Source organism: Xiphophorus hellerii, unplaced genomic scaffold (assembly GCF_003331165.1).
Source record: "Xiphophorus hellerii strain 12219 unplaced genomic scaffold, Xiphophorus_hellerii-4.1 PGA_scaffold_82__1_contigs__length_105542, whole genome shotgun sequence".
Lineage (NCBI taxonomy): Eukaryota > Metazoa > Chordata > Actinopteri > Cyprinodontiformes > Poeciliidae > Xiphophorus > Xiphophorus hellerii.
The window spans coordinates 93,318-105,542 of NW_022587657.1; the positions used below are offsets into that span (position 1 = coordinate 93,318).

The 12,225-nt window shown below is 36.7% G+C and overlaps 1 long non-coding RNA gene across 2 annotated transcripts; it reads right to left on the bottom strand.

Moving 5' to 3' along the window:
- Nucleotides 1-152: 152 nt before the first annotated feature.
- Nucleotides 153-12,205, bottom strand: LOC116716716 (uncharacterized). 2 transcript variants are annotated; one of them, XR_004338599.1, is made up of 3 exons: nt 11,606-12,205; nt 6,045-6,083; nt 153-5,344 (listed from the first exon to the last, which is right to left on the bottom strand). It is a non-coding gene; the product is annotated as an uncharacterized LOC116716716 (long non-coding RNA). The 2 variants fall into 2 exon arrangements; XR_004338598.1 differs by lacking the exon at nt 11,606-12,205 and adding an exon at nt 11,188-11,599.
- Nucleotides 12,206-12,225: the final 20 nt, after the last annotated feature.

The following is a 12,225-nucleotide window of genomic DNA, read 5'->3' on the forward strand; positions in this document are numbered from 1 at the left end:
ACCAGTAGTGCCAAAACATTTTTACAAATAACTCTCCAACTATATGTGAACAGTTATGTTTTTATTAAATAATTTTAAGAATTTAAACATAAAAAGGAATATTACATACCTCAAAGTAAAACTGGAAATAAAGGCAAACATTCTTTTTGGAATACTTAAAAGACGGTTTATTTTCCTCCAACAGCACAGTCACATGAAATATCAGCTTAAAATACAGAATGTGAGATCAAGAAATGTAGATAAAGTTGGTATTGCATCAATAAAAGAAACAAGGCTGAAAGAAAAACATATAAAAAACATGTCCAATAACTCAAACTTTTTGTTTGAGTTATGCAAACAAAACCAGAATTAAGATACATGACAAATTTGCTCTTTCAATTTGGCTTAAGAATTTTTGTTGATCCAAGAAAATCCCTGTGCTTAAACATTAATGCAGCAGCAACAACATTGTGGATGCAACTCTTTTGTCTTGTGTCTGCTTTTTCTCTTGGAAAGTTTGGATCAGTGGAAAATAATGTTTGCACTTCCCTGTGTCCTCTAGTCTAATCAGTATTTTTTTTCAATATACCAAAGACATACTGGCAGACAAAATGTTTTAACTATTTTAGTTCATCTTTCAGTTGCCCTTAAAAGCCACATGCAAACAGATTTAAGGAGTATCAAATGTGATCACTTCTGATTTTCTTATTGTGTTTAAAACTTTATAAATTATTTATTTTAATTTAGTTTAGAAAACAAAAATAAGTCTTTTCAGTGAATGTGGGATTTTATTCACATCAACTTTTCTGCATGTTATAATTCTTTTTGCCACAAGAGGCGCTGTAGTGTGAATGACAACCATCCAGCTGAAAGTTTTCCTCCACAACCAAGATAAAGTAAATTTAATAAAGTCCAAATGTGGTAAATATACCCAACGTCACTTATCTATCTTTTTGACTGTTTCTAGGGGCCAAACTAAGAAAAAAAAGACACCTTGGAAAACTTAGGAAATAAATCTGCTCCAAACTAGAAAATAAAATAAAAAAGGTTTTTTGGTACTAAAACAAAAAAAAAGTATCAAAAGGACAAATTTTTGATCAGTTCACATGCCATTCAGAGTTAGAAACACTGTCCTAACTTTTAGTACAGTGCTTCTCCAACACTGGCTATCAAGGTACACTGCCCTGCAAGTTGCAGACGTTTCCCTGCTTTGACGCACGTGATTTCAATTGATGGCTGATTAACTTTTTTTTTTTTTAAAGAACTACCATTGTCTGTTATTTTTATTAAAGCAAGGAAACATCTAAAACATGCAGAATAGTGTACCTGAGGACCAGAGTTGAAAAAGTCTGCCTCAGAGGAACCTTAAGCAAGAGGCTTTTGTGCAGCACAGCATCCTATTAGTACCAATTGTGCAGCTCAATAGAAAGTCAATAGTTAATATATTTTGGCACTTATGTCTAGCTTAGTAAACTAAATGTGAAACTTTTAACACCAAACTCAAGCAAACCATGTTTAATAAAATAAAAAAAAAAAAAATAGCTGCACATTCTAAAGTTACAGCACCTTATGAGAACAAAAGCTGTACTAAAGCAAAGGCTGGTAATCAAAACAAAACAAAAAATAATTACCAAAACAAACTATTAAATGTTGACACAACTATCGATTGAAAAAAGATTGAAACAAAAAATCCTGTAAATTAAGATTTAATTAAAAGTCTGTGTTTACATATCCCTCCATGTCTCCAGGTAGTGGTATACAGGGTTGAACAAATGAAGCTAAAGAAAACCACTGTAGTGTGATAGTTAAGCAGCATTTGATGCTACACGCATGAACCAAAGTATAAATTGCACTTTATATCAAATGAGCACATCTCAACAGTACATTAATATTCCACTATACATATATATCAAACTACATTCAATGTAAAGAGACAAAGAAGGAAAAAAAAAAGCGAGACAAGGCCGTCATGAATTTATAATTGGTGTGTCGTCATAGTTGACACACAAAGTTCGACGAAGCAGATGTACTCGTGTGATGTAAGGCCTATAAATTGACGTAAATGCACATTAAGTACACATTACAATAACATGCAAATGCCCTCTCAATTTCTACCAATGTTACATTTGCAGATTTGTTTTATGATGCCTCATTATGAGCTTAAAGTTCTGTCATATCAACACAAAAACTGGCATCAGAAACTAAAAAGGAATGCTGCTCAGAACCCAACAAAAATGCCTTCATTTACAAAAAGAAAACTGTAGAAAAATAAATAATGCACCACTTAGAATACTGAAACAAATACACAAATAAATGTTAAAAAAACCCTCCTATTTTAGACAAACATAAACCCCCAACAGCTGTAAAGAAATCTGCTTCTTTTTTTTTTAGCTGTAGCTGCTGGTATGATTGAAAAGAAATGGTTTGTACAGATGTGCATCCACTCTTTGTCATGATGAGATGAACAGTTAAACAGAAACATTCTCACAGATCGACGTGCTGTTACCACATCTGCTCCTACAGTAAATGGTTAAGATCTGACTGTACAGTGCCTTGCAAATGTTTATACACCCCTGGAACTCTTTCACATCTTGTCATGTTACAATTACAAATGTCAATATTTTTGGGATGAAACATATTTTGTGATAAATCAACACAAAGCAGTGCCTAACTTTTGAGTGGATACATGCCACATAGTATTCTACATTTGCTTTTTCCAAATCAATACTTTGAAGTGTGCCGTGCGCATGTATTTAGCTAGTTTTGCTACGATACGTAATCTGTTAATTTAATCTCTATGCTATTCTGAAAAGAACAATCAGGGTATCGCTTAAGGCTGCACAATACATCACAAACATATTGTCATCACCAGATCAGTGTGTGTAATACTCATATTGGAAAGGACTGTCTAGAGTGCAGTAATTGTTGGCTAATATGTTCCAAAGGAAGTTACAAAGTTGTGTTTTACTTGCCAACTATTTAGCTAGTTGGACAGAGCCATACAAGAGCGGATGTTCACACTACACACAAATGATATGCTAGATTTTTTCATATTGTGCAGCTCTATTCTAGATGTCACTATGTTAGAAGAAGGGTTGCTCAACAAAAAATTCAATTAGGATCCCAAATACATGTGCAAACCACACTTTTCAAACTTTTATCTCCTTTTTTTCCACAAGCCCCCCTCCCCCAATGAAAACCATTTACCTTCCACTTCACAATTATGCACTACTTCACTCTGATCAATTACAACAAACCCCAATGAAATTTATTAAAGATTTTAGTTGTTACAACTCAAAATGTAATAATACGAGAAGGGCTTTTAATACTTGTGAAATGCACTATACACGAAGAAGAAAAAACTATTGCCTTGCATAGCACCTACATTGTCAAAATAAGTCATTTTAATGCTGGAAATATGAAAAGGTAAATGGACTTGTGTGATAAAATAAATATAAATCCTAAATTCTGACAATGTTTGCTCCATGTGGTGAGGAATGTGACATAACTGGCCAGACTGGTGTTGGTGGAAGATGATTAATGTCCTGTACTTCAATATTATATTGTCACCATATACAGTATGTAAGACAATATAGAAGATTTATAGGTGTAAAGAAGTTTGCTATAGACTATTATGTTGACAATAACCTTTTCTACTTTAGACCTTAAATGGATTTAAATAGCCTTTGGATACACTCCATCAAAAATTACAGTTTTCTTTTTAAATCTACATTTTCTAAACGGTGTTCATGCAGAAAACTTGACCACACTGTACACGAGATCTCTCACAACTTCAGCATATTTGCAAGCGAGTTTTCAATACCAAGAGTAACTTATAAACTTGGAGAATTTGAGTTGTGTGAGAGGAGATGTCCCTGGAACAACGTTTGTGAGTTATTCCAGGGAAGTAGCTAAAAGTAACACTTTCAGCTACTTCCATTCACTGCCACAATGTTTTATGCAAACACTAAGCAGCTTTAGTGGACATATGGTTGAAATCAATGCCAACTTACTGATAACCAGACGGAGTTATTCTTGGTGAAGACAAAACATATCAAAACAAAAACAGTGCGCAACGTCTTTTCAGTCCTTCCCAAACAAAATGTCTCCTTCATTTTGAAATAAACACCAACCAAATGGTTTAAAATAAAGTATAAACTCTTTTGATAAAGGAATGAATAAAAGCTTGAGGCACCAAAGGCTATATTACAGAAAATACAAATGATGTGTAAAAAAAAAGAAGAAAAAATAATAAAAAATGAATAAAGAAAAAATCACAACTGCATTCTATCAACGTTCTCAGAAGATCTCGAAGCGTCTCCTGTTTCATCTCACAGGGAGAACGATGAGCGACTCTCCTGCAGAATCCACTTCCATTCCCGTGCTCACCAAGCACTCCTGTCCAGGCTCCAATCCAAACTGCGTGAGACTGATTGGTTTTCTTGCCAGTGCAGAGACTCTTGTCCAGAGATACGCGACCCTGAGGAAGCGCCGCACTGACGATGTCGAGCCCCTTGAGTGCAACAGCAAAAGCCTTACGAGACTGTTCGCTCGGCAGGCCTCGCCACAAATAAAGCAAAAAATATATATATGTACTGACACCTTTACTCTCAGAAGGGGAAGGAGGGTACTCAGGCTACAAGCCACGGTGTGACTCCCTTAAGAAGATTAAAAGGGAAGAAAAAGTTACCATTTCAGAGCTTTGGGCCTTCTGATTTTTCAGATTTTTTTTTTCCCACACAAATTATGAAACAATCACATAACAGTGACATGTATGTACATTACATTTAAATATAGTACACTACTCATGCTTTTTCAAGGGATGGGGGGTTGAGGGGGAAAAGCAATGTTCAGTCAGCTCAGTGCAGTCTTTTTTTCCCTTTTCGAATGTTTTTTTAGTCTTTGAGCAAATGGTGCCGCATGAATAGTTGGTGAGCTCATGGAGACAAAACAGCACACGACACTTAGCGTTTTGTGTTAAGAAGCCAATCCAGATCCCATTTCCTCCACTTCCCAACTCCACTTCTTCTCGTCTCACTCCTTCCAACCCTTAGGATCTGGCGGGGCTGCCACGCTCCAGTCCGAGCCATGCAAAAACCTAAAGACACGAGTTCTGCCGGCAGCCGAGGATCTGAACTCCATCACGAAGCAGATGTGAGACAGCGGGACGCACACACGTGTTTTTGTTTCCACACAGCGATGTGAGTAGAAGCAGCTTACAGACGGTTATCTTTTTTTTTCTTTTGTATTGTTGCACACATAGACTTATTTCTTTTTGACTCCTTTTTTTTTCCATTAAAAAACTATAAATACCATAAAAGAAGCATTATTTACAAACTCCATGCGTTTCAGGTTAGAGTGATCACTGCAAAGAAAGCATACAAAAACAAGTTGTTTCGTCACTTTGAGTAGGTCTTTCAGTTTGACACAATGAGATGTTTTACACAGCATTCACATATCGTTTCTTCCAGTTTATCAGAGAACGCATGCAAACATAAAGACGCTGAAACACACGTGAGAAAAGCCGTCATCGAGTCAACAAAATGAAAGAAATCATTATATCTTATACCATTGCATTGGAATAAAAAATGCTGGTCAGAATTGGAGCAAAAATGACAAGTTTTATGAATTTTAGCAGGCATTTACATCTGTGGGGCAGGTAATTGTCCAAATTAGTAAAACATTTATCTTGATTTGCTGCTCCTCTCTTGACAAATTGGCACATAAATCGTCACTTTGTTATGACAAATTCTCTTCTTGGGAGGCAATTCTGTTATGTATCGATACCCAAACATGGTGTTCCATGTTCATCACTTTTCAATAAATGTTGACAACTAGCTTTGCTGTCTTCTTCTAGGTATCTTTTTTATACACTTTTTGCTACATATTTCTCAACTTTGGAAATGGAAATCAAAAATTTTCATGCTTCAAGCCTTAACTCACAAAAAAGCTGAATTGCAATGGCTATTGAAGTATTTTAATGCTAAATTCTGTTTTGCTATTAAATATACTCTCAATTTCCAGTGCAAACCATAATATTGCTGATTGACAGAAGATTATCTCACCTTCTGCCAGCAACCAGGCATTGGTAATCCATCCGGACCCTGTTAACAGAAGAGAAACAGTTAGAACTGAAACAATAACTTACTGCTAACCTGTGTAAGACTGTCACATAAATGCGATTAGTAGGCTTATACTTTATATAACACTTCACATATGTCAGAAGTTAGATTGATTCTCAAGAAAATCCACTCATTAACCACAAATCAATACAGTTAACTTCTCTTGAAAAGACATGCGGCTTTAATCAGATGAAAGCAACATCTTGATCCCGGCTGTATTGTCTAGAATTTAAGCATTTTAATTAGCGGGCACAAACGTATTTTATTAAGACTCTCACCTGACTTTGAGAAAGAAAAGAAGTTACAAACTACCCCTAACTTCTATTCTGTGTTTGAGACTTTATGGATACCTGATAAGATTCTTTAATTTAGTGGCTCTTTACACTGGACATATTTGAACATTTTCTTTGGACTTTGGATGCTTTTTTCCCCTTATTTTTAGTCAAGTAGTTTTATTGGTACTTGAGAACAATAAATGCATAAATTTGGCATTTTATTCCATTTTAGTTTATAGTGCTCTCTGTTACAATTTTTATTAGCTGATTCTAAAAAATCAAAATCAAATCAAATTTTATTTGTATAGCACATTTCAGCAGCAAGGCATTTCAAAGTGCTTTACATCATAACAAACACAGAATCACAATGCAATATAGAATCAATCATTAAGTCAAGTTACATCAATAAATTTGTAATTGATTACATTTCAAATACAATTCTAAACAGGTGGGTTTTCAGTTGAGATTTAAAAGAAGTCAGTGTTTCAGCTGTTTTACAGTTTTCTGGAAGTTTGTTCCAAATTCGTGGTGCATAGATGCTGAAAGCTGCTTCTCCTCGTTTGGTTCTGGTTCTGGGGATGCAGAGCAGACCAGAACCGGAAGACCTGAGAGGTCTGGAAGGTTGATACAATAAAAGCAGATCTTTAATGTATTGTGGTGCTGAGCCGTTCAGTGATTTATAAACTAACAACAGTATTTTAAAGTCTATTCTTTGAGCTACAGGGAGCCAGTGGAGGGACTTTAGAACTGGTGTTATGTGCTCTATCTTCCTGGTTTTAGTGAGAACGCGAGCAGCAGCATTCTGGATCAGCTGCAGCTGTTTGATTGATTTGTTGGACAGACCTGTGAAGACGCTGTTGCAATAATCAATACGACTGAAGATGAACGCATGGACGAGTTTCTCTAGATCTGGCTGAGACATTAGTCCTTTAATCCTGGAAATGTTCTTCAGGTGATAGAAGGCCGACTTTGTAACTGTCTTTATGTGGCTCTGGAGGTTCAGGTCAGAGTCCATCACTACTCCCAGGTTTCGGGCTGATCGCTAGTTTTCAGTTGTAATAACTGAAGCTGTGCATTGACTCTAGATCGTTCCTCTTTAGGTCCAAAAATAATAACTTCAGTTTTGTTTCTGTTCAGCTGGAGAAAGTTTTGGCACATCCACACATTTATCTGTTCTAAGCATCTGTTCAGTGATTGGATGGGCTCTGAGTCACCTGGTGACATCGTAATGTAGAGCTGTGTGTCATCTGCATAGTTATGGTAGCTAATATTATTTCCTGTTATAACCTGAGCTAGTGGGAGCATATAAATATTGAATAAAAGGGGTCCTAGGATTGAACCTTGGGGTACCCCACATGTGACCTTTGACCTCTTTGATGAAAAGTTTTCAATTGAAACAAAGAAATCCCTGTTCTTTATGTAAGATTCAAACCAGTTAAGCACTGGACCGGAGAGTCCGACCCAACTCTCCAGTCGATTCAGTAATATGTCCTGGTCAACAGTGTCAAAAGCTGCACTGAGATCCAACAGAACCAGCACTGTGGTTCTGCCACAGTCCGTATTTATATGGATGTCATTGAACACTTTTACCAGGGCGGTCTCTGTGCTGTGATGAGCACGAAAACCAGACTGGAAGGAGTCAAAGAGGTTGGTTATAGTTAGGAAGCTAGTTAATTGTTTACACACAGCTTTTTCAATAACTTTGCTGATGAATGGGAGGTTGGAGATCGGCCTGTAATTCTGCATTAGTGATTTGTCCAGATTGTTTTTTTTATAAGTGGTTTGATTACTGCTGTTTTCAGAGCCTGGGGGAAAACGCCTGACGAGAGCGATGAGTTTACTATTTGGATCAGATCAGCAGCAATAACAGGCAGGACTTTCTTAAAGAAATGTGTGGGTAAAACATCCAGACAGCAGGAACTGGAGCTTAGTTGACTTATAATTTCCTGTAGGGTTTTATAATTAAGTAGTTGAAATTGGGTCATTTTTCCTGTATTTGTTTTGTTTGGGCACAGCATTGGTACTGACTTTATAGTGGATGTACAGATTAATCCTCTGATTTTTTGAATTTTCTCTGAAAAGAAGCTGGAAAACTGGTTGCAGGCGGCAATACATTGGAATTCAGGCGGTAACGTCACAGGAGGGTTTGTGATTCTGTCAACTGTTGCAAATAAAGCCCGAGCATTGTTAATGTTTTTGTTTATGACATCTGCAAAGAAAGCCTCTCTTGCATGTTTTAGTGTTAAATGATAGTTACGTAGTCTTTCTTTATAGATGTCACAATGAACGTGGAATTCTACTAACTAACCACTTAAGATTTACAGTATTTTGAGAGATATTTTTTGTTGGAGTAACATACTTTACATCAACAGGAAATGTGGAATCAAGTTCTTATTGTTGATTGTTCTTTTGTATTTCTTCTGTCCTTTACTCTTTGGACGTATATGCTAAATATTGGAGATTTTATTATGACATTGAGGAGTACTAGATGTTAAAATGATAAAGTCATAAAATGATGAATAAAGTGGTTTTTCTGATGTTGCCAATTTTCCCTCTTCATTTTATTATCTTTCAAAATGATAACGTTCCAGCCTTGGGACAAGAGATAAAGCAGCCAAAGTCAAAAGAAAAATGCAAGGAAACTTTCAGAGAGCTTGAAAACACTTATAAAAACACTTTAGGGAAGTCAGAGTGTTTGGAAGTGAAATCTAAAGAAATGACACGTAGCTTTTGTGTTTTTTCATTCATTGTGGGCATAATTATATCTGAAGATGTAAAGCCACAGTGAAAGTAAAAACAGGAGGGCAAAATCAGTTCACTTGACTAGTATCCTACACACTCACGCACAAGCTTTCATCCAACTTTAACTCAAATGTTTCTATAAAAACAAGTAATAAAGAAGACGCCTTACATAATGTAGCAGCTGAACTCATCATAAAAAATTTAGACTTTTTAATGGCATGTGTACATAAAGGGTGTTTCAAACATTAAATAAAATGTTCAAAATATTCTTTCATATTAAGCTTTTTAGTTGGTTTCTGTCTGTTAGTCTGAATGCACACATTTCATTTCATTCTAGCCAAAAAAAAAATGAAACTGTACATGCACAAAATACATAGAAATATGTTGCTCATGCACACCATGATGATTCTGCTGTTGGATTTTTATCATAGTTGAGTTTAATAACAGCAGAAAGCTGAAAAAAAAACAGCAACTGGAAATACAAAACTCAAGTTGTCTTGAAATAAAAATAACCCAAGTTTAATTAAATAAAAATATAAATATAACCTCTGAATGTTTTCTTATCTACTATGGCTCATTGAATGTGTGAGAACATACAATGCAGCGTCTTGCTAAAATATTCATGCCCCTTTCCACATTTTGTCTAAGTGCAGCTGCAGATCTCAGTGTATTTTATTGGGATTTTATAAAATGGACCAACATAAAGTGGTGCCTAAGTGGAGGCAAATAGTTTCTCACGTCTTTCAAGCAAATAAAAATCTAAAAGTTAGACATGCGTCTTTGGATTCCCGCAGCATCATGATGCCATCGCCATGTTTGACAGTGGCGATGGCATCTTCAGCGTAATAAATCGTGTCGCTTGTCCTCCACACATATTTGCATGTAGGCCAGAAAGTCTCATCTGACCAGAGCAAATGATTACTGTCCCCCAACATGGTTTATAACAATCTTTAATCATTCTTATGGCTTTCTTATGCAGAGCTTTTATTCTCCCAGGTGAAGTGTGGCTCTCTGCTGCTCTGAATGACACTCTATATCTGCAGCCTGTTTTATTGAATGGCTATGTCTTGCTAGATGTACAATTGCACGATACTCTGCCAGTTCAGGTTTAACATTGTTCTTTGAGATGTTAAGACTTGAGAGATATTTACACTAAATTATGTACAGGTGACTCTGCTAATAAGGTAACTTCAAAAGGTATCGTTTATGCTGAGCTTAATTTTAGAGTATCCAATTAAATGGGGCTACATACATTTTATTTCAACAAATAAAAAACAGATTTTTATTTGTTAAAAGTTTGAAAACCATGTATCAGTTGCTTTCCTCATAACTGTGCTGGACATGTTATATAAAATCTTAATAAAATACACTCCGGTTTGTTGTTCTAAACTGACAAAATATGAATGGAAAAATGTTAAAGGCAAAGCACAATATATGCATTTTCCCAAATTTAGTTCAACCCATTGTACCAGAATCTTCATGCATCAGACAGCATCGCTTCTGCTGCATGAGAATCAATAAAATAAAACAAGTAATCACGAAAATATTCCAGGTCCACAGTGGCAACCAACTTGATGTTTTATTTTATTTTCTTGTAATGGTCTGGCCCAATTGGTACAAGAACAGGAGGGGATAGGAGAGTTAACGGATTGAGAGAGGGATCCATGCGCTTGTAGCATGGCTAACTCATCAGTATAAGGAGTTCTTTGTTAGCATCAGGTTAAAAGGTAACTGGTCCAATGCGGGCTCAGCAGGGGGGACACGTGAGTTTTAGCCTTTTATTCCAGTTTTATTTGAAGGGAAGACAGGAATCAGTTAAAAGGATAGACCTAGTGAAACATTTATTAATTCTGTATATTTCACATGTTTTATCTAAAAGAGGCTGCTTGCAGTGAAGATGTTAGGGTTAGTGTTTGTCACTAAAAATGGAAAATGAAGCTATGATTAAGTAAAGTGACCATGCTTGTCAAGCTCTCACTTCATGCATGAGTGTGTTTATTTGTTATTAATGGGCTAAAAGTGAGTGGCATGCACAGGTAGGAGGTTTAGGAAAAAGAGAAATACTGTACCAATTGGCACGGGGCATCCAGCCCGTCCAGACCTGGCTGCCCTGGTTCCCCCTTTTCACCCTTAAATCCCCGGAAACCCTGTTTGCAAAGATGACCTAGGAGTGTTACTGGGAGAGAGGTGGACGACCCTTCACCCCCTGCATCGGTCCGTTTCGACAGACTCGTAGGGAGTGTGAAGGAGGAGCTGCCCTCTGAGGTTTCTGACTCCACAATCAGGCCCAGTCACAAGCTTTTGGGATTTAACTGCAAGCTTTTATGTCCAACTTAAAATGAGCACAACTCCCAATGTTGTTGGTGATTTATTGACTGTAAAAGCAAGAAGCTGGGAGTCAGAGGACCCAAGGGGAGCTTCCTCCTTGTTCAGAGCAACCGCTCCACGAAGCTGGCAGGCAAACTCCAGCTCACAGTTGGGACATACCAATGGGCAGGGTGCATCTAATCCTGGGGCACCCTGTTCTCCTTTCTCGCCCTTAGGCCCTTTTTTGCCCTTCTTTCCCTTCTCCCCCTGTGGATACAAGGGTTCGGTCAGGTTAAATTCATTTTTGTCAACAATTACTACTGCTATGAGGAGAGATTAAAGAAGGGAAGTCTATAACCCAAAAAGGAGTGAAGACACATGGTCAGATAAGTTAGATAGGAGGGTATACAAGGCAGAATTGGATATTCTTTAAACGAGGGGCACAAAAAGCAGGGAACAAGGTAGAGTGGGAAACACTTTGTCAAAGTGGTGTCAAGGGCACAAAGGATGAGAAAGACTAGCAGGGAGAAAACCACCAGAGAAAGCAAGGAAGTCCAAACTGCATCAATACAGAATTAAATGTCACAAGATTTCTTCAAAGTCATAAATACACTTTAAAAATCAACATCCATGCAAACATTTTAAAGAGTCATATCATGTTAGCATGAGTAAAATATCAAAGTACTACTTTAAAACATCATTTTAGGAATGAATTGACACACACTCGTCATTGACGTATTTAAATTGGTCAAATTGGGTTTCATCTGAGTCACAATGAAAGAACATCATAAATTTTGAAA